This window comes from Anolis carolinensis, chromosome 2 (genome assembly GCF_035594765.1).
Source record: "Anolis carolinensis isolate JA03-04 chromosome 2, rAnoCar3.1.pri, whole genome shotgun sequence".
NCBI classification, from domain to species: Eukaryota; Metazoa; Chordata; class Lepidosauria; order Squamata; family Dactyloidae; genus Anolis; species Anolis carolinensis.
In genome coordinates, this window is record NC_085842.1 from 314482455 (window position 1) to 314509797 (window position 27343).

Consider the following 27343-nt stretch of genomic DNA (forward strand, 5'->3'; position numbering starts at 1 on the left):
TTTCTGAGAGGTTTTTAAAAGTAGAAATAGCACATTTAGATGATACTAGCTGTGCCTGGCCACACCTAGCTGTGGCATATAGGAATCCTTTGTTGTCCAGGTGGAATAGCAGTGAAAAGCCTTGCAGCCTCAAAGCCTGGCCGTTTCTTCTTATGGGAATTCTTGCTTGGTGAGCAGGAATGCAATGGAATAGGCTTGCTGCTTGGAAGCCTGGGCACTTGCTTTCTATGGGAATGTTTTTTGAGCTGCTAGAATTGCAATGAATAGTCTCATAGCTTCAAAGCCTGGCAGCTTGGTACCTAGGGGAATCTTTGGTTAGTCAGCTTCAGTAGTACACAGTAGTATCACTGCTTCAAAGCCTGGCCGCCTCCTACTAAGGTTACTCCTTTGTTTGGTTGAATTGCACTGAATAGCCTTGCAGCTTCAATGCCTGGCTGTGTTATATCTAGGGGAATCCTTCTTTGGCAAGCTGGAGTAGCATCCTCAATCAGAGCGTGAACCCTGGCTACTTCCTTTGTAGGGGAATCCTTGTTTGGCCATCTTGAATTGCATTGAATAGTCTTGCAGGTTAAAAGCCTGGCCGCTTTCTATGTAGAGGCATCCTTGATTGGCCAGGTTGAATGGGACGGAGTAGCCTTGTGGCTTCAAAGCCTGGGGAAATCTTGGTTAGCCAGGTTTAATAGCACTGAATAGGCTTGCTGCTTGCAAGCCTGGTTGCTTTCTACCTTGTGAAATGCTTGGTTGGCCAGTTTGAATAGCAATGGTGCTTCAAAGCCTGGCAGCCTAGGGAATTCCTTGGCTGGCCAGGTGGAGTAGCTCTAAATAGCCTTGCAGCTTCAAAGCCTTGCTGTTTCCTACCTAGGGGATTCCTTGTTTGGTGATCTGGAATACAACTGAATAGCCTTGCTGCTTTGAAGCCTGGGAAAGAAAAGGAGGTGGAGGCGACTTTTTGGGGATTTTTCTGGCCTTGTCTCTGTTTTCTTTCTCTTTTTTTGACGGTCACTTCTTGGGAAGTGATTTGTTTTGTGGCCAAATATGGTGTGATTTGGCCCAGTGGTTTTTGTTGTTAACTCCGTCCTAATTGTGCACATTACATATACTGTATATAGTATACTCGAGTATAAGCCTAGTTTTTCAGCCCTTTTTTTAAGACTGAAAAAGCCCCCCTTGGCTTATACTTGGGTGAGGGTCCTGGTTGGCTTATATTTGCGTCAGCTTATACTCAAGAATATATGGCACATTTATTATTTTTCTCTATTATTATTGGTATTATTACATTTATTATTTTTCTCTATTATTGTTGCTACTGTTACATTTATTTTACTCTATTTTTATTATTATTATTAATACATTTATTATTTCACTCTGATCTTATTATTATCATTATTATTATTATTATTGCATTTATTATTTTACTCTATTATTATTGAAAGGATACATAAGCACATTTACATTGAAGAAGATGAGAATAATGATTTGATCAGAATTGGACAGTCTTATCTTAAATTTGAGCTTTATGTAAATATTCAAACCTACTGATGCCTCAATTAATGTAATTTTATTGGTATTTATTTTTATTTCTGAAATTTACCACCTTTGGCTTATACTGGAGTCAATGCTTTCCCAATTTTTTTGTGGTAAAATTAGGTGCCTCGGCTTACAATCGGGCCGGCTTATACTCGAATATATACGGTGTGTGTGTGTGTATATATATATATATATATATATATATATATATATATATATATATATATATATGTATATGTGTGTGTGTTTCCCAATTAAACACAGATCTATGGCAAAACCACCCTCCCCCCAATATACATTTTGGTGCACTTTTTATTTCATAAAAAAAATTAAAATGTTGTGCATTTGCACACTAAAAATTGTATCACAAAGTTCTGAGAAGCACATAGCCTGAGAACTGCACAGCAATCAGCATTTGTCTATGAAATGTGAATTCAACCAATTCGCTTAAACATGTCAACCAAATTCAATTCGCACCATTGCTAACCTTGATGAGCATTAGCTCTTTAACATTTCAAGTCTTTCCCAAAACATTTTGGAGGACTTTTTTTTTTTTTGAAGATCATGCATTTTGAATGCAAAGCCTACAAAACTTCTTCTCTCTTTCTGGCAGCTTGGAGGAGTAGATGAGCTAAGAGAACACAGAAAAAGTCAGCATTCCATAGCTGGATGCCACAGCTCAGATTCTCCATCAGGTTTTGTCTTGTACAGGAATGCTATTATTACTCTCTTTCCTTGGGGATTACGGTACTTATTTAATATTCTTGGTCCAAATCCAGCCCCAGCATGGCATGTATCCACATGGGGTACAGCAAGGAAAAATGCCTGTGAGGTCTTCATTGTGTGTGTTGTAATGAGTCTGGGCAAACACTTCAGAAGAGCCAATGTGAAGGCCAAAAGAAGATCTTCTACAACAGACATGGGCAAACTTGGACCCTCCAGGTGTTTTGGACTCCAACTCCCAAATTTCCTAACAGTGGGTAGGCTGTTAAGAATTGTGGGAGTTGATGTCCAAAACACCTGGAGGGCCCAAGTTTGGCATCTATATGTTCTACAGAAGAAAATATGTCTAAGGTTCAGTTAATGGAGGTCCATGTAGTGCCATGGATTGTGCATAGGATGGATCTATACTGCCATATAATCTAAATTATCTGATTTGAACTGGATTATATGAGGCCCTATTGCAATTTAATCTAGTTCCAAGTAGATAATATGGATTTTTAATGGCAGTGTAGATGGGACCGCAGGGACTCACAGTGTAGTTGCACTCTGTGTTTACATTGGGTTGTGTGGTGTGTAAACTTACAATTCACCAACGAAGTCATGTTCCACAACTGCATCTTAACTCTGACAGCATATATTTATACTCCTTTTCCTTGGTATAGGATCGCTGCCACCAGGTTTGTATTGACTTGTTGTTGACAATCACTTCATTTGAAATGTGGTACTGGAGAATTGTTCTGCAAATACTGTGGACCGCTAAAAAGACCAAATGAATGGGTCCAAGAGAAACTCTCCCTAGAAGCCGACAAGACTGAATTTTTCTACTTTGGACCTATTATGAGAAGATATGACTCACTAGGGGGCGGGCTGTGGCGCAGGCTGGTTAGCAGCCAGCTGCAATAAATCACACTGACCAAGAGGCCATGAGTTCGAGGCCATCCTGTGTCGGGGTGAGTGCCCAATTAAAATAAAAAATAGTCCCTACTCGTTGTTGACTTAAGCAACCCGAAAGATAGTTCCATCTATCAAGTAGGAAATTTAGGTACCACTTATATGTGGGGAGGCTAATTTACGACACTATAAAAATCATCCAGCCGCCGTTGGAATGAGGAAGTTGCCATCACAGTGGATGATGAAGCAGCTGCTCCCCCTATGGCCAGAATCAAGCATATCCCCAGGAAGCTGGAAGCTGGGGAAGGTTTAAATTGCCTCTGTGTCTGTCTCTGTCTCTGTTTTATGTTTATATGGCATTGAATGTTTGCCCTATATGTGTACAATGTAATCCGCCCTGAGTCCCCTTCGGGGTGAGAAGGGAGGAATATAAATACTGTAAATAATAGAAAAGATAATAATGTTTGGTAAAGTGGAGAACAGTAGATAAAGAGGAAGAGCATATTCCAAATGGATGGACTCAGTCAGGAAAGCAAAGTCCCTGAGGTCCCATCTACATTACCATAGAATACAGTTTCAGAGTGTGGATTAACTGCATTGTACTAGATTATGTGAGTCTACATTGCTGGGTAATCCAGCTCAATGCAGTTAATTCACATTCTGAAACTGCATTACATGGAAGTGTAGATTCAACCTTTGTCCACAGGAATAGAGCTGGGTAGTTGATGATATCCTCCTATCTGACTCTCCCCAGATGGAAATCTCTCATTCATGGGGTTACCATATAAATTTGACAGTAAACAAGTACAAGTAACAAGAGACCATCTCATGAAGCACAGAACGGGTTCTCCTTAATTGTAACAAAGTTGAATATTCTTAAATAACAATCAATCAAACTTTAGATGCAACTATGAAATCATATTCCAGAAGAACAAAATCTCTGAAGTTTAATTAAACTTCTTTTTCTTCCATGGATTCTATTTGATGCTTCCCAGCTTTTTCTGTTTTTGATTTTTCTCTTAAATCCCCCCCCCCCCCAATAAAAAAGAAAGGGAACTTCAATAGTTAGAGCATCTTGCAGGTAATGTGACAAAATCTGGAAAGACTCAAAGTTGACACAGAAATAAAGTGAGCAAGTTAAGAGGAAGCAAGGAAGCAAACAGGAGCCTTAGTTACTTCTGAATGCTGAACTATCATAGGCAGTTAATGCTTTTTTAAACAGCGTGCATTGAAACCAAGCTAGCTAGAAGTAGAGTGTTTACTATTTGTTGTAATAAAACCATATATGTTAAAAACAGACTCCAGTTTCATCCATCAAAGTAAAGCAGAAAACACACACACACTTATATGCTCAGAATGAATCCTCTTTCTGCCACCCCACCCATCTCCTGCCTAACACAATTTTCCATCCCATTTTAGAAAGTCTCCATTTTCTCCAAACGTTGGAAAGAATGTGAGTTTTTTTTTGCTCCTTTGAAAACATTTGGTATGAATTATTACTCCTTCTGGAATCTCAATAAAGAAAAAATTGCTCTCCCTGGAGGAATAGCCACAAAGAATGAGATTCACAGAAGGTCCTTTAAAGTAATTGTAAATAAATAATGGGCTTTTGCAAGTCATAAATGAAGTTGGTTAAAACATGTTAAGATATCTAGTCCTCTCTGGAAAATCCCATCTGATTGTGGGCGAGTCTACACCAGGCACTAAGCCTTAGCCTATAGCAGTTGGCAGGAGCATGGGCAAGGGCAAGGGCAGGGGCAGATTCATCAAGATTGTGCCTCAATATGCACAATATAGACAATGCTGCTTTTACAGCCCTAAATCAATTGGAAATGCTACAACCATTCCCATTGAGGAACGTAATACTTCTGGAAGACACCAATGAGATGTTGGACCAAAGAGTCCTTGTCCAATATAATTGTGGTTAACTTCGGCATTGTAAGAGTTATAGTCCAAAAAAGTAAATTTTCTAAGCTCTGCATGAAAGCGACACAAAAGCAGCAAGTGCCAGGAGCAACTAATGACTTTAGCACAAAAGGCTGCTACAGTAGAGTTTCACTTATCCAAGACTTGCTTATCCAAGTTTCTGGATTATCCAAGGCATTTTGTAGTCAATGTTTTCAATATATCATGATATTTTGGTGCTAAACTCGTAAATACAGTAATTACAACATAACATTACTGCGTATTGAACTACTTTTTCTGTCAAATTTGTTGTATAACATGACGTTTTGGTGCTTAATTTGTAAAATCATAACCTAATTTGATGTTTAATAGGCTTTTCCTTAATCCCTCCTTATTATCCAACATATTAGCTTATCCAAGCTTCTGCCGGCCCATTTAGCTTGGATAAGTGAGACTCTGCTGTATTCCACAGCAGTAGTGCAACCATGGATAGTGACTGCAAACCTGCAAGACCATACTTGCTACTGTATATATCATCTCCATTCTCGCAACTGTGCTGATTTGCTGGTCCATGCGCCCACACTTGTACTTTACCCCGAGTTTTAACCTAGTGTTCATGTGGCCCGCTCTTGGTTTTATTGTTCTTTTGATCTTGTTTAATGTAGTGTATATTTTTTATTGTGTTGTTTAATGTGCCATGATTTGTTGTTCTATTATATTTTGTTATATTGTATTGTTCTGGGCATGGCCCCATGTAAGCCGCCCCGAGTCCCCGTTGGGGAGATGGTGGCGGGGTATAAATAAAGTTTATTATTATTATTACTTTAGCTTAAATTCATAACTCCCCTCTCCCAAATTTCCATTGCATTGTAATCTTTTTTCTAAAATTATTTTAAAACAATTTTGCAGTTTCAGGTATAGTGAACCCCCCCCCCTCCAAATACTACTGAAATTTTTTAACAATTCTAGCTCAGGAATAGTGAGGAGGAGAGAGGAGAGTGAGAGAAGAGGAGAATCCTACTCCATGACAACACTTCAGCATGAACGTAAGTGCAATGGCTCCATTACACCAAGAAGGTGTGAAAAAGATCTTGGAGTCCTCATGGACAACAAGTTAAACATGAGCCAACAATGTGATGCAGCAGCTAAAAAAGCCAATGGGATTTTGGCCTGCATCAATAGGAGTATAGTTTCTAGATCCAGGGAAGTCATGCTATCCCTCTATTCTGCCTTGGTCAGACCACACCTGGAAACACACTGTGTCCAATTTTGGGCACCATAATTGAAGGGAGATGTTGACAAACTGGAATGTGTCCAGAGGAGGTTGACGAAAATGATCAAAGGTCTGGAGAACAAGCCCTATGAGGAGCGGCTTAAAGAACTAGGCATGTTTAGCCTGCAGAAGAGAAGGCTGAGAGGAGACATGATAGCCATGTACAAATATGTGAGGGGAAATCATAGGGAGGAGGGAGCAAGCTTGTTTTCTGCTGCCCTGGAGACCAGGACACGGAACAATGGCTTTAAATTACAGGAAAGGAGATTCCATTGGAAATCAGGAAGAACTGAGACCTCACTGTGAGAGCTGTTCAGCAGTGGAACTCTCTGCCCCGGAGTGTGGTGGAGGCTCCTTCTTTGGAGGTCTTTAAGCAGAGGCTGGATGGCCATCTGTCGGGGTGCTTTGAATGCGATTTCCTGCTTCTTGGCAGGGGGTTGGACTGGATGGCCCATGAGGTCTTTTCCAACTCTACTATTCTATGATTCTATGATTCTAGGTGATGGAAACATGATGAAATCTGCTCCTGTTAATAAGTTTTGCTGTTAAATAGCGGAGGGATAGATCAGTTGTGAGAAGGAGGCACAGCATTGTGCAGTAGGGACTATCGCCAAAGGTGATGATCTTTCTTCAGTGTTGATTTCCTTACCATATGTGATAAAGCCCTAACATTTTACAGGATGAAAAGTGGATGAATATTCATACCACCAATGTTTGTTAGGATGGTAGTAGATATAAAGGGTTCATTTATGAATTATCAAGGTCTACTGAATATTGAAACTGGAGATGATTCAATCCAACTTGCATGCCATCACATGCCATCTTTGAGCAGGCATCCTTCCCTCTCCTGGCTTGTCTCTCTAAAAATGTAAGCTTATCTCATTAGGCAAAGTTTTTCTTTGTCCAACTGTGATTTTAACCCCCTTTCTTCGTGAGTTTGGCAGGGCTTTGCTACTTGGTTGTTGTGCATTGTGCCACATGGGTTGGGGGTGGAGGGAGGAATCCTTACCTCGAAATCTTCATCTCTGCCAAATGCTGCCCTTCAGCTAATGAGATGGCTGTCACCTAAATTCTCATTGTTTTAAGAGCAAGTGGCTGCTGACAGTTCTCTTTCAAGCTTGAATGATGAAAGGAAAACACCACATGGCCTCATCTGGCTAGCTTGCTGAGAGCTAATGAGCCCGAAGCTGCACCCATCTTTGTGAGACTGTCATGACCCCACGTCTGCTAATGCACAGGGAAGGAGTGAAAAATGTACTGCTCGTTCTCTCCCCCAAATCCCCCTGGGGAGATCTTGAATGTGCCAAACAATTTAGTAAATAGATATTGAGTTACTGTGTCGAAACACTGTCGACATACTGCAACGCCAAAGAGCTCCATCGAAAAATCATACTTTAGCTCTAGACACACAGCATGTTTGAAAATATACACACAGACATATAGAAAAAGCCACAAGTTGACAACCAGAAAGAAAACAAATCAGAAATCTCTGATATCTGTTTCATTTTTCCTTCGGGTGGAGGCAACAAGTTCCAGGAACTGGATCTCTCTACTATAAAGGAGGAAGCTTTAAATCTGTTTAGGCAGAAAACTGAAATTTGCAACCGCACCATCAGGGATGGGGATGAAAAGTATTTTGCAATATTTTTACCTAAAGTATAGCGATGTAGATTGGCTCTGAGGAAAGGGCAGTTTATGGAGGCCACATAATCATCATCATCATCATCATCATCGACAAAATTATGATCTGCCAACTGAAAAAGGCCACCCTACTGGGATCTGCGCGCATCAACCGAAAATACATCACACAGTCCTAAACGCTTGGGAAGTGTTTGACTTGTGATTTTGTGATACGAAATCCAGCATATCTACCTTGTTTGCTGTGTCATACAACATTGTTGTGTCAATAATAATAATAATAATAACTTTATTTTTATACTCCGCCTCCATCTCCCCGAAGGGACTCGGGGCGGCTTACAAGAGGCCAAACCCAGGTAGTTACAGACAATGTAAAAGACACAACAATGTAAAAAACAAATTAAAAAACATATTAAAATCACATTTACAATAAAACATAGTAAGGAGCCCCAGTGGCGCAGTGTGTCACAGAGCTGCTGAACTTGCAGACCGAAAGGTCCCAGGTTCAAATCCTGGGAGCGGAGTGAGTTGCTGCTGTAGCTCCAGCTTCTGCCAACCTAGCAGTTCAAAAACATGCAAATGTGAGTAGATCAATAGGTACCGCTCTGGCGGGAAGGTAATGGCGCTCCATGCAGTCATGCCGGCCACATGACCTTGGAGGTGTCTACGGACAACGCCGGTTCTTCGGCTTAGAAATGGAGATGAACACCAACCCCCAGAGTCAGACATGACTGGACTTTATGTCAGGGGAAACCTTTATCTTTACCCTAAGGTAAAAAAACCTGAGTAGGCTCATAAAAATGGATTGGGCCAGAGAAAGTTTCTCAGTAGCTGGGTCCAAAATTCTCCCCTTGCACTTTCTTTTTTTTCCATTTGGTCAGTTGTTGTTGTTGTTTGTTTGTTTGTTTTTATATAATCCCCTAAGGCAACACATCACAAAGCTTTCTTGGCGAAATTTATTCAGAGGAAGTTTGTCATTGCCTTTCCTTCTCAGCTAAGGGAGTGTGAATTGTGCAAAGCCCTCCAGTGGGTTTCCAACTTTCCATTGCTCAGCATAGATTCAGAACTCGATCTCCTGGAGCCCAAATCCAACACTCCACAACAGCACACTGCCTCTCTTATCCAGACAGTAGGGGTATTTTAATGAATATCTTCAAACATATTTGCCCATGCAGGGTTTGCTTTCTATAAATGCCATACAAAACAACTTCTATTTTCTCACAAATAACCTCTTTAAAAATAGGAAGCTGTGGTTTTCTTTCCCCCTTTCTCACTGTTGGACAGATATTCAGTTTCTGAACTGAACTGGTTGAAAATAAACAGAAACACATTCCCCACAATTTCCCTGCTCTGACAGATCCTCTTTGAGTCAAAGGACCCATATTTATAACTGCAGTGGAAGGAAGTGGCTTTTGCCACATGAACAAGGCAATATGTACTTAATGAAGCAGTTGAACAGCTGGAAGCTATTCTGTGTATACAGTCCATACACCCCTCCATTGCAGAAATAAAGTTCATCATTTTTGTATGCATACGCATGCATATAGACCAGTGCCTCATCAGAAACTTAGAAACATAGAATCATATAAAGTTGGAAGAGACCTCATGGGCCATCCAGTCCAACCGCTTTCTGCCAAAGAGAAGGAATATTGCATTCAAAGCATCCCCGACAGATGGCCATCCAGCCTCTGTTTAAAAGAGGAACCTCCACCACACTCTGGCGCAGAGAGTTCCACTGCTGAACAGCTCTCACATTTAGGAAGTTCTTCCTAATGTTCAGGTGGAATCTCCTTTCATGTAGTTTGAAGTCATTGCCCCACATCCTATTGGCTACCCCTCCCAGTTTGGTCCCATCTGCAAACTTGATGATCATGCCTTCTATCCCTTCATCTAAGTTGGTGTGGTCCAACCTTTAGTTACCTGAGGGCCAATCAAATTTTAGTATAGGAATGTGAGAGCCAGAGACATTCCAGAAAGAAAATGAATTACATAATTAATATTGAATTACATAATTAAAATATTTTTCCAGTAAGAAGGGCAAGGGCCAACAAAAATGAATTGGTGGGCCACATGTGGCCCGTGGGCCGCGGGTTGAACCACACTGATTAATAAAGATGTTGAACAGAACCGGACCCAAGACAGAACCCTGCTCATGGCACTCAACTTGTCACTTCTTTTTTGGATGAAGAGGAAGCATTGGTGAGCACCCTTTGGGTTCGTTCGCTTAACTAATTACAGATCCACTTAATCGTAGTTTTGCCTATCCCACATTTGTCTACTTTGTTTGCCAGAAGGTCATGGAGTACCTTGTCAAAGGCCTTATTGAAATCCAGATACGCCACATCCACAGCCTTCCCAGCATCTCTACCCAGCTTGGGACTCTATCGAAAAAAGAGATCAGATTAGTCTGTCATGACTTGTTTTTGATAAATCCATGTTGACTATTAGCAATGACCAAATTCATTTCTAAATGTTTGCAGACCACTTCCTTAATTATCTTTTCCAGAATCTTGCCTGGTATCGGCATGAGGCTGACCAGGCAGTAATTGTTTGGGTCATCCTTTTTTCCATTCTTGAAGACAGGGACCACATTTGTCCTCCAATTGGCTGGGACCTCTCCCGTTCTCCAAGAACTCTCAAAGATGACTGCCAATGATTCTGAAATAATTTCTGCTAGTTCCTTGGATGTAGTTCATTTGGCCCTGGGGACCTGAATTCATTTAAAGCGGCCAGATATTCCTGGATGACATGTTTCCCTGTTTGGGATTGGACTTCCCCTAATCCTTCATCCATTCCATGTTGCTGAGGTTGAGGATGGCTTTCTTTTTGTGAGAAGACTGAGGCAAAGAAGGCATTAAGTAGTTTGGCCTTTTCTCTGTCCCTGTCACCATCACCCCATCTCCTCGCAGAGGCCCTATCGCCTCCTTGTTCTTCCTTTTTTTTTTTACCAACGTAAGCAAAGAAGCCTTTTTAATGTCCCTGGAAAGCCTGAGCTTGTTTTACACTTTAGCCTTGCGAATTTTTTCCTACAGGAGTTGGTTATTTGTTTTAAATCCCTTTTCCACTTCTTGTGCATGTTTCTTTTGAGTCTTAGTTCAGTTAGAAGTTCTTTGGACATCCATTCTGGCTTTTTTGCGCTTGTCTTATTTTTTCTCTTTGTTAGCACTGTTTGCTATTGTGCCTTGATTATTTCACTCTTGAAAAACTCCAATCCATCCATAACTCCTTTGTCTTACAGTATTGGCGTCCACAGAATGCCGCTCAGTATTTCCTTCATTTTTCGGAAGTCAGCTCTCCTAAAGTCAAGGGTTTGACTTGTCTTAGTTTTGGCCTCCCTTTGAATTGCAAACTGCAGGAGCACATGGTCACTTGCCCCTAAGGATCTGACCATTTCGACTGCATTGATCAAATCCCCAATTTTTGTTAGGATGAGATTGAGAATAGCTGATCCCCATGTTGCCTCTTCTACCTACTGGCCCATAAAATTGTCTGCAAGGCAATTATCTCTTCATAACATGCATATGAAGGATTAGCACAGTAATATAGATAGTAAGCATGAAACAAATATTTTTAAAATATTGAAAAAATGTCAGGAATGTGATTCTACAAAATTTTCACAGTTTGAGACTTTGCATGAAAAATTTACATTGAAATAAATACTGAAAACATATACAAAAACAGTATTTTGTGAGCAGAAAATAGCCTTTGTAGTATGACCCTTAGTGCCTCTTCTTTTTCTCAACCCATCTTTAATAGCTGGAATTTCTCTCTTCATATATGGAATTTTGAGCATCACTTTGCTTTCAAGAGAAACTACTGGTCCCATCTACACATACTGTAAAATCCAGAATGATGTGGATTATAAGGGGAAGTGGCTACAAAATACACACTCCTGATTTGCACTGTGCAATGTGCATCCACATGGAAAACACATGTTAAAATTTTTAGGAGAAAGTCCAAAATTGATGATAAAATGTGCTGCAGTTGATCATCATATGGACACTGCAAAGCAAAAATTCAGGAGAAACATGTATAGCACTTGCGTAAACAGCACCGCCACTGGAAAATTCGGATGAAGGAACCAGATATGGCACTCTTAGAAAGTCAACAAACACCTTTTCCCTCCCTCCTGGAGAAGAAATTGCTTTCCCCTTTTTGTTTTTGAGTTGGAAAATGAGATCCATTGCTGAATCTCATCCGATGAGCTGCTGCAGCACATTTCTCCACATGGGCTAAGAAAAAAAAAATCATTCTGTTGTCTCAATTCAGCTCAACGGAAGTTTTGTAATTGCTGCAAGAGCTTTTTCACGGTTCCTGGGATGAGTGTGGAAACTCTCTAGAGTGGAACTGGATTGCTTTAATCCACATTCTGATTTGGATTATGTGGTTATGAAGGAGCACCTTTGATTTCACTTCATGTTCATGTTGGATTAGAGATAATTTAGCAATCTATACCCTACCCATAACTGCATTTGATACCAGTCTCATTTTGCACAATTTTGCTAAGAAATGACTACCACATTGAAGCATTAGTTTCATTTAACATTGGATTGCCCTCCATTTCTGACCAGTGTGGAAGGACCATGTTCAAGGTTGGAGGAGCAAAGATGTGCATTGTGCATGGTTTTGTCATACCCGTTATGCATAGACGTGCACTTCTGTATTATTATTTGATGCCTTGGTTCAGTTTCACAATCCTGCCATTCAACATAAGGGCTGCATTGCACAATTAATTAAAAATTCTGCATGTTGGAGTTCATGCTCCCTGGCATAGGACTGTGGACATAGTGCGTATGTCAATGTTAACAGAAATGTATTATAATACATTGTCTTTGTAATGCAGGGATAGGATTCATGAGGTCTGCAGACCACATTCAGTCTTTTGAAAGCCATCTCTGTGCCTCCTGGTTCTATCCCAATGGCACATAGGTGCCTCCAACAAATGCTTCGGGATTAAGATATCCTCGATAGGAATCTCTAGCTCCCGCAGTGTTATTCTATGGTAAACTTCCATGTTCACAGTAGGGTTGTAGTGGAGGATCTAGAGATTCATAGAAGAGTATTCCTCCAGGTTGATATGGTATTTTATTAATTTACGGTTGTCTAGTGAGATGGAAGTCCTATGCTCCTAATTCAACAAAACTGGAGGGCCTACTGTATATTCTTATAGTACTTATATCAATTTTCACTGTAGTTCATAGGATGGGACCACAGCATTTAAAGTAGAACAATATTCCAAACATATAATTTCTGAATTTTAAAAAATGAACTGAACTGAGATTCTTCACCATTAGCGTGAGCCAAATTCAATTGATTCACATATTCCCAGTACATTGTGCTTAGAAAACAAAAACGTAATAGAAAAGGGTTCATGAATGCCTTTAATTGATAGTAATATGGAGAATTGTGCCTTCTTTAATTAATTAATTAATTAATAATTTACTTATTAACTTGATCCTGGAATTAAATTAATCCTGAAAATCCAATTTCAGTCAATCACTTTGGGTGAAAAGTAATAAATCTAATTAAGATATCCCTTTTGTTAGAAAATTTCCAATGTAACTGATAACTTAATTGATTTTAACCAGTTTGTTCCTAGCTCTGATTGTGTCATCCTGCACTGTGGTTGTTAAAATGAAAGAGCCTCTTCCAAAAAAGAAGCATCGAACCTCTTATTATTAACATGGCTGGATCTACAATGCCATATAATCCAGTTTCAGAATGCAGATTAACTACATTGAACTAGATTATATGGCAGTGCACACTCAGTGTAGTTCCAGCCCATGTTGAATACAAAGGGATATTATTATTATTATTATTATTATTATTATTATTATTATTATTATTATTATTACAGTAGAGTCTCACTTATTCAACATAAACTGGCCGGCAGAACGTTGGATAAGTGAATATGTTGGATAATAAGGAGAGATTAAGGAGCAGCCTATTAAACATCAAATTAGGTTATGATTTTACAAATTAAGCACCAAAACATCATGTTATACAACACATTTGACAGAAAATGTAGTTCAATATGCAGTAATGCTACGTAGTAATTACTGTATTTACAAATTTAGCACCAAAATATCATGATGTATTGAAAACATTGACTACAAAAATGTGTTGGATAATCCAGAACTTTGGATAAGCGAGTGTTGGATAAGTGAGACTCTACTGTATTATTATTATTATATTTGTCCAGCCTTGGCTAAGAGGCAATATGATAGCCATGTTTAAATATTTGAAGGGATGTCACATTGATGAGAGGACAAGATTGTTTTCTACTGTTCTGGAGACTAGGATATGGAATAATAGGTTCAAATTGCCTTTGCGTGTGATGAAGGCTCCTTCTTTGAAGGTTTTAAACAGAATCTGGATGTATTCTCGAAGGTTTTCATGGCTGGAATCACAGGGTTGTTGTTTGTTTTCCGGGCTGTATGGCCATGTTCCAGAAGTATTCTCTCCTGACGTTTTGCCCACATCTATGGCAGGCATCCTCAGAGGTTGTGAGGGATATGGAGAGACTAAGCAAGGAAGGTTTATATATCTGTGGAAGTCAACCAGAGAAGTCAGCCATAGCAGAGCACTTGATGAACCAACCTGGACACAGTATATTATTTGAGAACACAGAGATGCTGGGCCACTCCAACAACTATCATGTCAGACTACACAGAGAAGCCACTGAAATCCACAAGCATGTGGACAATCTCAACAGAAAGGAAGAAACCATGAAAATGAACAAAGTCTGGCTACCAATATTTAAAAACTCCAAAATCAGAACAGTAAATAAGGAACAACACTCTGAAGACAGAGGAATTCCAGACATGAATTAATCCGGGGCAGCTAACGACTCTGAACAAAGGATTTTCCCAGGCCAGGACATGAAGCTTCAAGGCCATTTAATGCTAATCAAGGTGATTAATTACAACATTCACACTGGCCTCCAATAGACCAGAGTTCTTTCCCCCACCCAAAACCTTCCACAGATATATAAACCTTCCTTGCTTAGTCTCTCCATATACCTCACAACCTCTGAGGATGCCTGCCATAGATGTGGGTGACATGTCAGGAGAGAATACTTCTGGAACATGGCCATACAGCCACACAACAACCCAGAGTCTGGATGGCCATCTGTTTTGATTGTGCTTCCTCTGGATGGCCCATGGGGTCTCTTCCGTCTATAGGGTTCTACAAATTGTGATAATGTGTATTAGGGCAGCAGAAAGTATGTCCCGATTCAGACTGGGTTCTACTAATTCCCTAGCTGGGGTCTGGATGTGCCAAAATTTGCATCATTGATCCTGATGCACAACTGTCACTTCACTGGCTCCCTTGCGCATTAATGTTTCAGCTGCTCCTTGGTGAATATGCACCTTGCAAAACTGCTCAATTCTATTTCCTGCAGGCGTGAGTCCATTTATGTAGGCAACAGTTCCATACTGAATTCCAGCCACAGGCATTTAGAGCGATTATCATGGAACTTCATATTTTTATATGCAGAATTTGGCACAAGGTACCAAACAGAGCTGACAACCGATCCCTACTTTCACTTTAAAGTCACTCCTGCACCTCCAAGAATTCTAGCATCAGAATTTCTTCATTATACGCACACAAATGTATACACATCTCAACATCTGCTCTGAAAGGAGTCATAATTGCATGCTTTTTCACAGCTCAGAGCATTCCCAACTCAATATGACTTTCACAATAACTTTTTCCTCCTGTAATATTGTACTCTGTTCTCATTAAGATTACAGCTATTTCCTTGCTGGTCATCTGTTATTTCAACTCCAACCGTGTTTTGCGACAATCCCACATCTTGGCAGGCAGCCAACAACCTTCAAATCTTTTACAACCAGGAGTTTCCTTTGCATTCTTCTCTCTCTCTTTCTCTCCCTTTCTCTCTTTCCTCCACCCAATCAAAATTTTAAGAATGTATACAGGGATTTTTTTTTAACTTCAAAGCTTGTATTTCCGAGAGAGGAGATATCAATGGAATCATTGTTTTTATAATGGTGTTGATAGGCGATGGCATCCCATTTAGTATAATAATCTCCAGGCTAGCCATTCAATTCGCCTACTTTCTTTCCCCCCTCAATATATAGGAAGGAAGGGCAACTAGGACACACCACTCATACAATAGCACCACTGTAGAAATAAATACTTGTTAAGCTCATAATGGGAGATTTCAATAGGTGAAATACCCAGCTGGAATCTCGTTGGTGGTTTATGCACATGTGGCTGGACTTTTTATCGTTGTTTAATGTTCATACTCTGTTCCCAGTTGTGTAAATGGAGTTCTGCAAGTGTAAGAGTTGTATATAAAGTTGTATATCTTAGATGTTGTGCAATTATTTGTCAGTGAAATGTATTTATTTATTTATTTATTTAAAGTATTTAGATTCCGCCCTTCTCACACCAAAGGGGACTTAGGGCGGATTACAATGAACACATATATGGCAAACATTCAATGCCATTCAGACAAACAACATATAGTATAGAAAATTTTAACATTTCCAGCTTCACGAGAGTATGCTCGATTCCGGCCACCTGGGGAGCTGTTGCTTCATCATCCACGAGTGCTGTACTTCCTCATTCCTTTCCACGTGTTGCTGGCAGTTTTATGGTGTAGTAAATTAGTTAAATTAGCCTCCCGCATAAAGTGTACCTAAATTTCCTACTTGACAGATGCAACTGTCTTTCGGGCGGCTTAGGTAAACAGCAAGCCTGGCTATTTAATGGTTGGGGGCTTAACCTGACCCGGGCTTCAAACTCATGACCTCTTGGTCAGTAGTGATTTTATTGCAGCTGGTTACTAGCCTGTACCATTCAAACACCTTGGATAGCCAAAACTGTACTGTCCATTCTTATTGGGACTATAAGCACATCAACTGAGAGATTCTTAGCTGCACAACGTCAGTATTTGGCAAAAATGTGGTATAATGCAACCAATGCTTACTAGATGAGTGTAGATTATACCTGCATGATGTAGGATCTCAACTGGTATTTGTATCTCATTTGCATGCATCAAAATGGCATCAACCTTGAAGGGTTGAATGTGGCATGAAAAAGATTAAGGTTGGGAAAAAACCCACGGAAAAAGTAACTTTTTATAAAAATATGGATAAGGTTTTCTGACTTAAAATAGCATTGAAAAGTCCCTTTTCTAAACCAAAATGTTATGGCCCTTTGTTTTATATATGTATTTATTTAACTATGTTGTAACCTGCCACAAGCCAGGGAAAAATACTATTATTACATTATTATTTTATTGTATGACACAGCAAACAAGAAAGATATGCTGGATTTTTTATCACAAAATCACAAGTCGAACACTTCCCAAGTGTCTAGGACTGTGTGATGTATTTTTGGATGATGCGCGCAGATCCCAGTAGGGTGGCCTTTTGCAGTTGGCAGATCGTAATTTTGTCAATGTCTATTGTTTCCAAATGCTGGCTGAGATCTTTTGGCACGGCACCCAATGTGCCCATCACCACCGGGACCACCTGCACTGGTTTCTGCCAGAGTCTTTGAAGTTCAATCTTCAAATAATAATAATAATAATAATAATTAGGCTTGAGCAAATTTTTCGTTAGTTCGTTAAATTCGTTAAAAATTTGTTTCGTAAGCACTTTTGAATTGATATTGAACCATCTGCTCACTGCCCTTACAAATATTACGAATTTGAATAATAAAAGTACCTTTTTTCGTTTGTTTCTGATGTCTTCGGATGCAGCTGTAGCCCCTCTGAGAGGAGAAGCCATGTTGGCATGCCTCTCAGCCAATCAGAGCGGAAGAGGGAGGGAGGGAGAGGCATGGCCATCGATCTGCTAGCATTTAAAAAAAAATGTTGCTTCAGAAATCCCCAAAAATCAGTGGATGGGTCAAACATTATGAAACTTGATAGGCTAAGAGTACTTAATTTTTGCTTCCATTCTGGCAAATTTCATCATAATAGCTTTCAAAATGCAGGAGAACGAAGCCTCTGAATATTGACCATTCTTTTAAGTGGAAATGAAGCAATTCGCCATAACGAGAGAAAAAACTCCATTTCCCAGAAGCCTTAGCAAGCCAATCAAAGTGGAAGGAAGAAGGACAGGGAGGCGTGGCTATCAATCTGCTAACATTTTAAAAAAATGTTGCTTCAGAAATCCCCAAAAATCAGTGGATGGGTCAAACATTATGAAACTTAATAGGCTAAGAGTACTTAATTTTTGCTTCCATTCTGGCAAATTTCATCATAATAGCTTTCAAAATGCAGGAGAAGGAAGCCTCTGAATTTTGACCATTTATAAAAGCATTGGGCTGAAGCAAACGTTTCTCCAATAGTACTATGCCCACTTGCAAACTACAATTCCCAGGTGTTCCAGGCCCTCTCTCCTCTTAACATTCCCCACCCCCTTTTGTCCTCACTTAGAATCATAGAGTCATTGAACAGTAGAGTTGGAAGAGACCTCGTGGGCCATCCAGCCCAACACCTTCTGCCAGGCAGGAAGACACCATCCAATCCTCTCAACAGATGGCCATCCAGCCTCTGCTTAAAAGCCTCCAAAGAAAAAACCTCCACCACAGCCCTGGGAGAGAGTTCCACAGCTGAACAGCTCACAGTGAGGAAGTTCTTCCTAATGTTCAGGTGAAATCTCCTTTCCTGTAGTTTGAAGCCATTGTTCCGCATCCTAGTCTGCAGGGCAGCAGAAAACAAGCTTGCTCCCTCCTCTCTATGACTTCATAGAGACTTCATACATCATGTCTCCTCTCAGCCTTCTTTTCTGCAGGCTAAACATGCCCAGTTCTTCAAGCCACTCCTCATAGGGCTTGTTCTCCAGACCCTAGATCATTTTAGTTGCCCTCCTCTGACCATCTTGACCAAACTTTCATACAGTATGTGAATTCTTGGAAGGTATGAGAAGTTTAGAGAGAAGGAGGGAGGGAGAGGTTTGAATTTTGGACTCCAATTGTGGCTTGATTCCCCACTCAGCCACCCACTTGGGCAAGTCACACACTCTCAGCCCAGAAAAGCCAATGAAACAGGAAATAGCACTTTCAAACCAGGAACTAATTTCCTTATTCAGAGGCTGATGGCCATCTGTCAGGAAGGATTTGATGGTGTACTATGATTTCTGTTCCTGGGTGATAAATGTCATTTCCTAATTGGTTCTGTCATAGAAACATGGTAAAATCTATGACATTGCCTGAACTTTGTGCAAGCGACATGGATGGAACATATTATGGTTTGGTCCACCAATTTAACAAAGTTTCAGCCACAAAAACAAAGTTTCTGAAGTAGAACAATGACTTTCACACTAAAGACAACCCAATGAAACAGGAAATAAGACTTTCAAACCAGGAACAGATTTCTGCAATTATTAAAAAATGGTTTATTATAAAAGCTATGAAAATTCGCCAAAAATCAGAGGATAAGGGAAACGTTCCAAATTTTGGTGAGCTATCAGTATTAAATGTGTTCTACCACTGTACCAAGTTTGAAGAAGATCACTCAAAAAATGAGGGCGGGAGAGTCCTGTAAAATCTCCCCTCGTGCTGTTTTTTTTTGGCCACTGCGCATGCGCGTCCGCCATTAACGAATTAATTTAGAAAATAACAAATTTTCGTTAATTTCGAATTTTTTGGAGGGCAAAATTCGGAAATGACATCAGAAACGAAACGCTGGCGCCCCCTACTTTTGAAACGAGTTTAGAATCAATTTTTTCATGGATCGCTCAAGCCTAATAATAATAATAATAATAATAATAATAATAATAATAATATAATTATTATTATTGCACAATTGGCTGTTTACATGGGGCCCAGTAAGAACTCAATAACACATCCACTCTAGACATCAAAACCATCAAACAGATTGCAAGACATAGCTCTATTTGGCTTTAATTTGGGTATAAGTTACCCAGGACCAATATGGGGATTATTATTGATGCATTTAATATGGATTCTAAGTAAGAGATGGAGAATTAATTCACATTAGCTGTTTGCTTTCTGCAAGACTGTGAATGAATATGCATGGATACTTGACTATATTTTCCATATAGATACACTTGATTTAAAATGTGCATATATTTGAGAAATGCACATAAACATTTTACACAGTCTGTGTGAAGCATAAAGCAAACATGTCTTCACAATGTATGAATAGAGAATCATCTCAGTCTATAGATATCTGAAAACTGCATTTGTTTCTCCCTTTAACCATCTCACCTCCAGGCTAAAGATCCCCAGAACCTTAAACTGTGCCTATTTTCCAGATCACTCATAATCCAAAACTCTTTGAAAGTCACACTGCAATTTGCTAATTTGTCCAGAATTGGACATATGTCTCCAAAATTACTGAGTGGAGACAACTATTCCAGATACCAGTTAATTCTGTGAAAGTTTTAAATGGTTAAATTTAATTGTTCAATAGTCTCCAAGGTTTTAAGGCTGGTTAACATATCCCTCACAGTTTTAAATTTAAATGGTGGTAAATTGATTTCATCTGAATGTCCTTGGAGAGCTTTCTGTAGCTGGAAGAGGCAATTCTGAGGGTCACCAAGGGCACCAGGCTAATTAACTATCCTGAGTTCATCTAGAAAGCCTTGGGTGCAAAACAAAGGCCTAAATCCAATTGCTAGCACCAACTTGAGTAGATCCATTGATTCCCCTTTCCATGATTGATTCAATGGATTGTCCCTGGGCAGGGCTAGCGACTGGATTTGGATCAAAGGTCAAAAGGACAAATTTCTTCAATTTTACTCACTGGATAATCTGTGAGTATTGCCATACCACATTGTTATTGCAATTTGAAAATGGCGAATGTGGTCAAGAAAACAGAAGAAGACAAGCACTTGAAAGGGCAGGTATCAAGGAGTTAGATGAGATCATGAAGTGGAAAGCAATCCCACTGAATACAAAACTTAGGATGGTCCATTCCATCATTTTCCTAATTTCCATTTATGGCTGTGAAAACCTAACAGTGAAGAAAACCAAGACAAAGAAAATCAACTCATTGGATGGTGCTGGATAAGAGTTCTGTGGTTAACCAGAGATTTCTTAGAATGACAAATATATGGATTCTAGAATAAATCACGTCTGAATTCTCCCTGGAAGCCAAGATGAATAATTTAAGGCTATTGTATCTTTACCATATCATGAGAAGAGACGATTCAGTAGAAAAGATTATAAAGTGAAGAGCAGTAGGAAATGAGGAAGACCACATCCCAAATATATAGACTCAAGTAGGAAAGCAACATATAGGGGGTTTATATACTTAACAATGTAGCTGATACAGGATCCCTGCCAATAAACCTATACCATAGTTAATGCATCCAGTTCTTTGTATCCACAGATTCTGTATTCATGGGTTCAACTATTTAAGACTTGAAAATGTTACTTTTTTGCCATGTTATATAAGAGACACTATTTTATACAAGGGACACTATGTCACTGTATATATCCACAGATTTTTATATCCATTTGGGGTCTTGGAACCACTGTATCATTGTTACCTAGTTAAAAATATATTCCTGACATAACTCCCCTAAATCTAACAAAAATGCAATTAATTCATATTTTGATCACCAGCGGAATAGCTCTTCTTATCCACTTGCAGTTTATTATTGGGAAAGAGGACAATATGATTGTGACCATAGTGTCACAACTATGACTAACTAGCAAATGTAATAATGGGACAATTATGGATGAGTAAATATTATATATTCATGACTGCTACTTAATTCTGACACTACTAGAATGATTGCAACTTCCCTTCAAGCCTACTTTTTGAGGCATCAATTGGGTGAGGTGAAGGAGATCAATTTTCCTGACAAAGGGAGCACGAGTAAATGGTATTTCCTTCAGATTTGGAAGGGGTTCAGCCAGGAGAAGTTATGTAATTGTGCAACGGCAAGTCACTGATATATGATTATTTGTATCCATTATCTTATAAATGCAAACTAATGAGTGATAACTCCAGTCCTCTTGTGATGTAACTGTAAAACTGTTCTTTTAGTTTTATGTCAAGGGAGTAGAACCACATGATTGTTGGCTTATTTGAGTGAAATGTCACCCATAAAACATAGTTTCTGGCTGTTTTGCAGTTCATTGACTCATCAATAATCATCGGTTTACCCCACTAAAATGAGTATAAATCATTTTTCAAAGTGGGTTCTGGTATCTAAGGTGTAAAGGTCATTCACATTTTAAGATGACATTGCCTGCTCGGTTTATCTTGGATAAAAAAAATCCCCCTACTTGGGTGCATCTCACTAGGTAATCAATACCTGGCAGTGCAGGCCAACCAGCAATGATGTGGTCTATTGATTTGGCCCGTTGGCAACATTTACAACATTTGTCATTTTCTGTCCTGTTAGTGATGAATTTGTTGCCATCATCTTTGACAACTGACACAGTGCACCTGCTTGTAAAATGAATCCATTGGGTAGGATAATCTGTGAAGATTGGGTCTTGCCTCACTATGATGGGAAAGATTCTTAGCGTATCCTATTTCATGGAGATAAACAAGGTTCTCCATTTGGCTTAAATTGAAGCTTTTGGGGAGGTGGGTGGCCTCAGTGTCAGTGAAGAAGCGACCATAGTCTGGGTTCTAATTCAAAATGTAAAGGAGATGCTGATCTTATCAAGATGATGGACCCTGTCTCTCTTGGGTGAACCTACATTGATTGCTTAAGCCAGGGTTGTACAGAGCTATTGTGATGGCAGCCATGTGTACTTGACTGAATTTGTTGCAGTGCCACGTTGGTCTCTGGCCAGTCTAGCTAAGCACTCGACCTTCATCTTGTCATGCATGTCACTGTCACTAATCCCCATCAACCATGGAGTTATGTGCAAGCAACTGATCATTGCTTGTGACATCTAAGATGTCATAATGGGATGCCCATACAACCAGTAAAGAAAGGTTAGATCGGACCCTTCCATCATACTAATCATGCAAGAACCTCATTTTGACAACACAAATATGTCAGGTGACGACCAGGTGGCTTGCAAAAAGCTCTGTGACTAGAAGGGAATAGCAGCAGTGATATGACAAGGAAACATCACCTTCCCTTGCACTGATCAAGTAGAGTTGTCCTTGGATAGCTCCTTTAAAATCTGGACTAAAATCTGGACATTTTCCTGACATCCAAACCATGATGTGTCTATGTTTTCCACCCAAATATTTGACAGCTTAGCACTTGAAGAGAATCAGTATCTTGCGATATTAGATTCTTTATCACAAGAGCTGGAATTGTGTTACTCTCTCATGTATGAGAAAAAATAGTTCATGATACTATACTATACTATATCACAAGGGCTGAAAACATATTTGCTTCTCATCTGGGTATAAAATCCCCTATAGAATACACTGGACATGTTTATCTATTGTGCAATTAGTATATTGAGTTCAAGAATATGGAAGTGGATTCTTGCATGGGTCTTTGGGTGCATAAGCCAATTGCATTTGGACATGCACGTGTAGATGTGGATGTTCATGCATGCACAGTATGTAATGAGCATGCAGGCACACTTGTGTGTTTGACTGCACATTCAGGACACTTTGAAACCTGCAAAAACCTTTCCAATGCTAATTAAGGTGATTAACTGCAACATTCACACTGGCTTTCCAACTGACAAAGAGTTCTTCTCACACCCTGGACTTTCCACAGATATATATAAACCTTCCTTGCTTAGTTTCTCCATACTTCACAACCTCTGAGGATGCCTGCCATAGATATGGGTGAAACGTCAGGAGAGAATACTTCTGGAACATAGCTATACAGCCCGAAAAACATACAACAAACCTGCAAAAAGTCAGACTGTGTTGGGCAGGCAGAGACGTGGCTGAATATAAAGAAATACTAGAGTGGAATGTCCAACAGGTGACGTGGACACGTTGATCAAGAAGCAGCTTACGGACATTTCCGCTATTTTCTCCTGTGAATAATCTCTAGTGTAAGTGGGAATTGGAACAGGGACACTCTCAGGCAGGATGGATAAATTAGTTAGCTGCTTTCCGGTTGACAGGGAAACAGACCTCTGCCACTCACAACAGCTGCTGTTTAGTAAATGAAGATGATGGAGGTCAGGCTGGGAGAAACTAATTAGCTACATAACTAAAGTGTTTACATAGCTAGGCAGATGATACAAAATCACAGCCACTAATTGTGAATACTATTGGAACTATTAAAAGATGATGTTTCTTCCTTCATCTAATCTAAGAAAGGAATTGAGTTTCCCCTTCTGGCCATGCCTGGAAGGGGAGGGCTATTTTCCCACCCCAATGAATAGAGACCAATTAAGATAGTGTTAAAGCGCTGAGCTGCTGAACTTGCAGACCAAAAGGTCCCAGGTTCAAATCCGGGGAGCAAAGTGAGTGCCCGCTGTTAGCTCCAGCTTCTGCCAACCTAGCAGTTCGAAAACATGCAAATGTGAGTAGATCAATAGGTACCGCTCTGGCAGGAAGGTAATGGTGCTCCATGCAGTCATGCTGGCCACATGACCTTGGAGGTGTCTACGGATAACGGCGGCTCTTTGGCTTAGAAATGGAGATGAGCACCACACCCCAGAGTCGGACACGACTGGACTTAACATCAGGGGAAACCTTTACCTTTACCTTAAGATAGTCCCAGCTGGGACTATTCTGCGGGTGGAGCTCAGTATTTAAGGCATCTGCCACTCCCAGATCCAGCATCGGGGCAGCAAAGTTGGCCCTCTCTCTCACCTTCCACCAGTGTGCCAAGGGGCCACTTCAGGGCTGGGCAGGAATTTTACCCCCTTTAACAGGGTTTTTTCTTTTCACCTCCTCATCACTGTTGAGGTTAATGGGTAATTGGCATTAGGTGGAGCCATTAAAAAGGCTATCATGAGGAAATTGGGGTTACAATTTACATCTCGATGTGCACCTAAGGCACCCATTTTGGTGAAGGCCAGGAATGGGAACCCCCACCAATGAGTTTGCTCAGCTGAGGTGGGGTGAACAAAAATGGCATTGGAACTAATCCCTGAAATCTCTGGACATGGGGTATGAATATTCTATGCAGCTTCCCTAAGTGTTGGATATGACTCATGTGAGTTATGTGGGGAACTCGCCCAAGTCAGCTGAGGAGTGGGTCTGGGATGGCCACAGCCTCAACTTACACAACGTCAAACCCCTACTTTTAGCAGGCTGCAGTTCATGAAGAAAGTTTATATAGGTAACAATTTAATAAAAGTTGTCAATAATTATCCCAACATAGTTGTCTGGTCTTGTTATTTCACTGATGGGTGGGCAAAAGAAAGTACACTGGGATGGCCCCATAACTCTGCAAATCTGTGTAATCCTCTCAAACTTTGGTGTGTTTTTAAAACTCTTGATGGAGGATTCAGACCGTCATCTTATGAGGCATATTATAATAAATGGTTGCACTCAAAACTTAATAAAATTACACATCAGAATATCGCTGGTGAAATTAACGAGCCAAAATATTACAGTCAAGTAGAAGTCAGTGAATTTTGAAGGTCATTTTGAGCCATAAAGAATGATCAGTATAATGTTTTATGCCTTCGAAGAATAATAAGTCGGAAAAAAGAGATTTAACAGCAGGCAGAGGCATGTGTGTGGAAAGAACTTCTGTCCATTTAGCAGTGTAGTAATTTCATACGGCAACTCAAAACCATGACTTTGAAAGAACCACAACAGGTTGAAGGACAACATGGATGTTTGACATTTTGGATGCCAATCACAATGCTTGGTCATGGTAAGGAGTGGTGAGAACTGAACTTAAAAATGTCACTATCTAGCACTGTTTGGAAATTTGGAGGAAAAGGTACTACTTGGATATCAGTCCAAGTGTCATGGTTTCATCCTATAGGACAGTGGTTCTCAACCTGGGGTCCCCAGATATTTTTGGCCTACAACTCCCAGAAATCCCAGCCAGTTTACCAGCTGTTAGGATTTCTGGGAGATGATGGCCAAAAACATCTGGGGAGCCCAGGTTGAGAACCACTGTTATAGGATCTTGAGATCTGTAATTTGGTGATCCTGAAGCAAGATGCTGGGCAAGCATGGATAGAACCAATCAATTCCAGCTCATTGAAAGCTTTGGTTTGTGTGTGTGTATGTGTGTTGCTATTGGGGAAAGGATATAACCAAGATATTCCTGCACTGTTCGACAGTGGAAGCTGCCTGGCAGTATGGTGAAGTCTCCTTCTCCGGAGGTTTTAAAGTAGAGCCTGATTTGACATCATTGGGAGTGCTTTCATGATGTCTTCCTTCCTAAAAGAATGGGGTTGGAGTGGATGGCTCTTGGGATCTCTTTAAACCTTATGATTCTAAGAGTTGTTTGTAGAATTATTAGAAATACCCAGTCAGAAATAGGGAAAGATGCAGATAGGAAATGCGATAGCATTCTTCAGAAATAGAGAAAGGCCAGTTAGAATGAGGGGAATGGATGAGCTTTGGCTAGAGCTTTTGGGAACTGAAAATGTGGAGAGAGCTTGGGGAGAAATGTTACTTTATTTAAAACTGAGATGTTATTGTGTCCTGTACATGGAACCAGCAGAAAACTAGATGTTTATTTTATTTGTTATACAATGAATCCTTACTCTATTTGTTTTTTACAACTCTGATTGAATGCTGTAATTTACAAGAAAGACTGGGCATGCCTTATGACACTGAACCCTCTGTTGAACACATCCATTTGTCCAATATGTCCTTGAGGCCTGAGTGCAAATCCCAGGGAGGATCTTGTGGATAAAAGGATCGAAACTGCAGGGCAAACCTGGATAAAGGTTCTGGCACAATGAGAAACTTAGATTCTCTATAAGGAGCTCTACTTCTCAGCAATACCAACACAGATCTATAGTGCAGAATTTTAATTAATTAATTTATTTATTTACAATATTTATATTCCGCCCTTCTCACCCCGAAGGGGACTCAGGGCGGATTACATTTCACATATAAGGCAAACATTCAATGCCTTAACATAGAACAAAGACAAGACAAACACGGGGCTCCGAGCTGGCCTCAAACTCATGACCTCCTGGTCAGAGTGATTCATTGCAGCTGGCTGCAGCTGATTGCTCAACAGCCTGCGCCACAGCCCAGCCCCCTTTTTTTGCACTTCATGAAACAAATCATATGAATCTGGGATTGGTAATTGGAATAACTGTGTCTTGTAGCAGACAGTGGTGGTCAGTGACTTAAATCCTGTAATGTCCATGCTTGGGTCACTTCATTAAATCAAGGACAGTAATCTTAGTGGGTTATATTCGAGACCTCTGATCCAGTCCGAATGCAATCAGCTGAGCCTGCTGTCTATAAAGTCACAGCATTTTGATCCAAAGTCTAAATACCTTAAAAGCATCAAATCCCATCTGATCTTACAAGCTAAGTAGATTCAACCCTGGTTAGTTCTT

General features: G+C 40.1%; 1 long non-coding RNA gene across 6 annotated transcripts in view; it reads right to left on the reverse strand.

Moving 5' to 3' along the window:
- Positions 1-27343, reverse strand: part of LOC134296799 (uncharacterized) — a 140835-nt gene that overhangs the window by 102306 nt on the left and 11186 nt on the right. For 3 of the 6 annotated variants that reach the window (XR_010003666.1, XR_010003663.1, XR_010003662.1), the window contains one exon: positions 17659-17787. The exons of 2 other annotated variants lie outside the window; for them this stretch is intronic. This is a non-coding gene — a long non-coding RNA (uncharacterized LOC134296799). The remainder of the gene's footprint in view (positions 1-17658; positions 17788-27343) is intronic. One more of the 6 variants, XR_010003667.1, reaches the window with a different exon arrangement.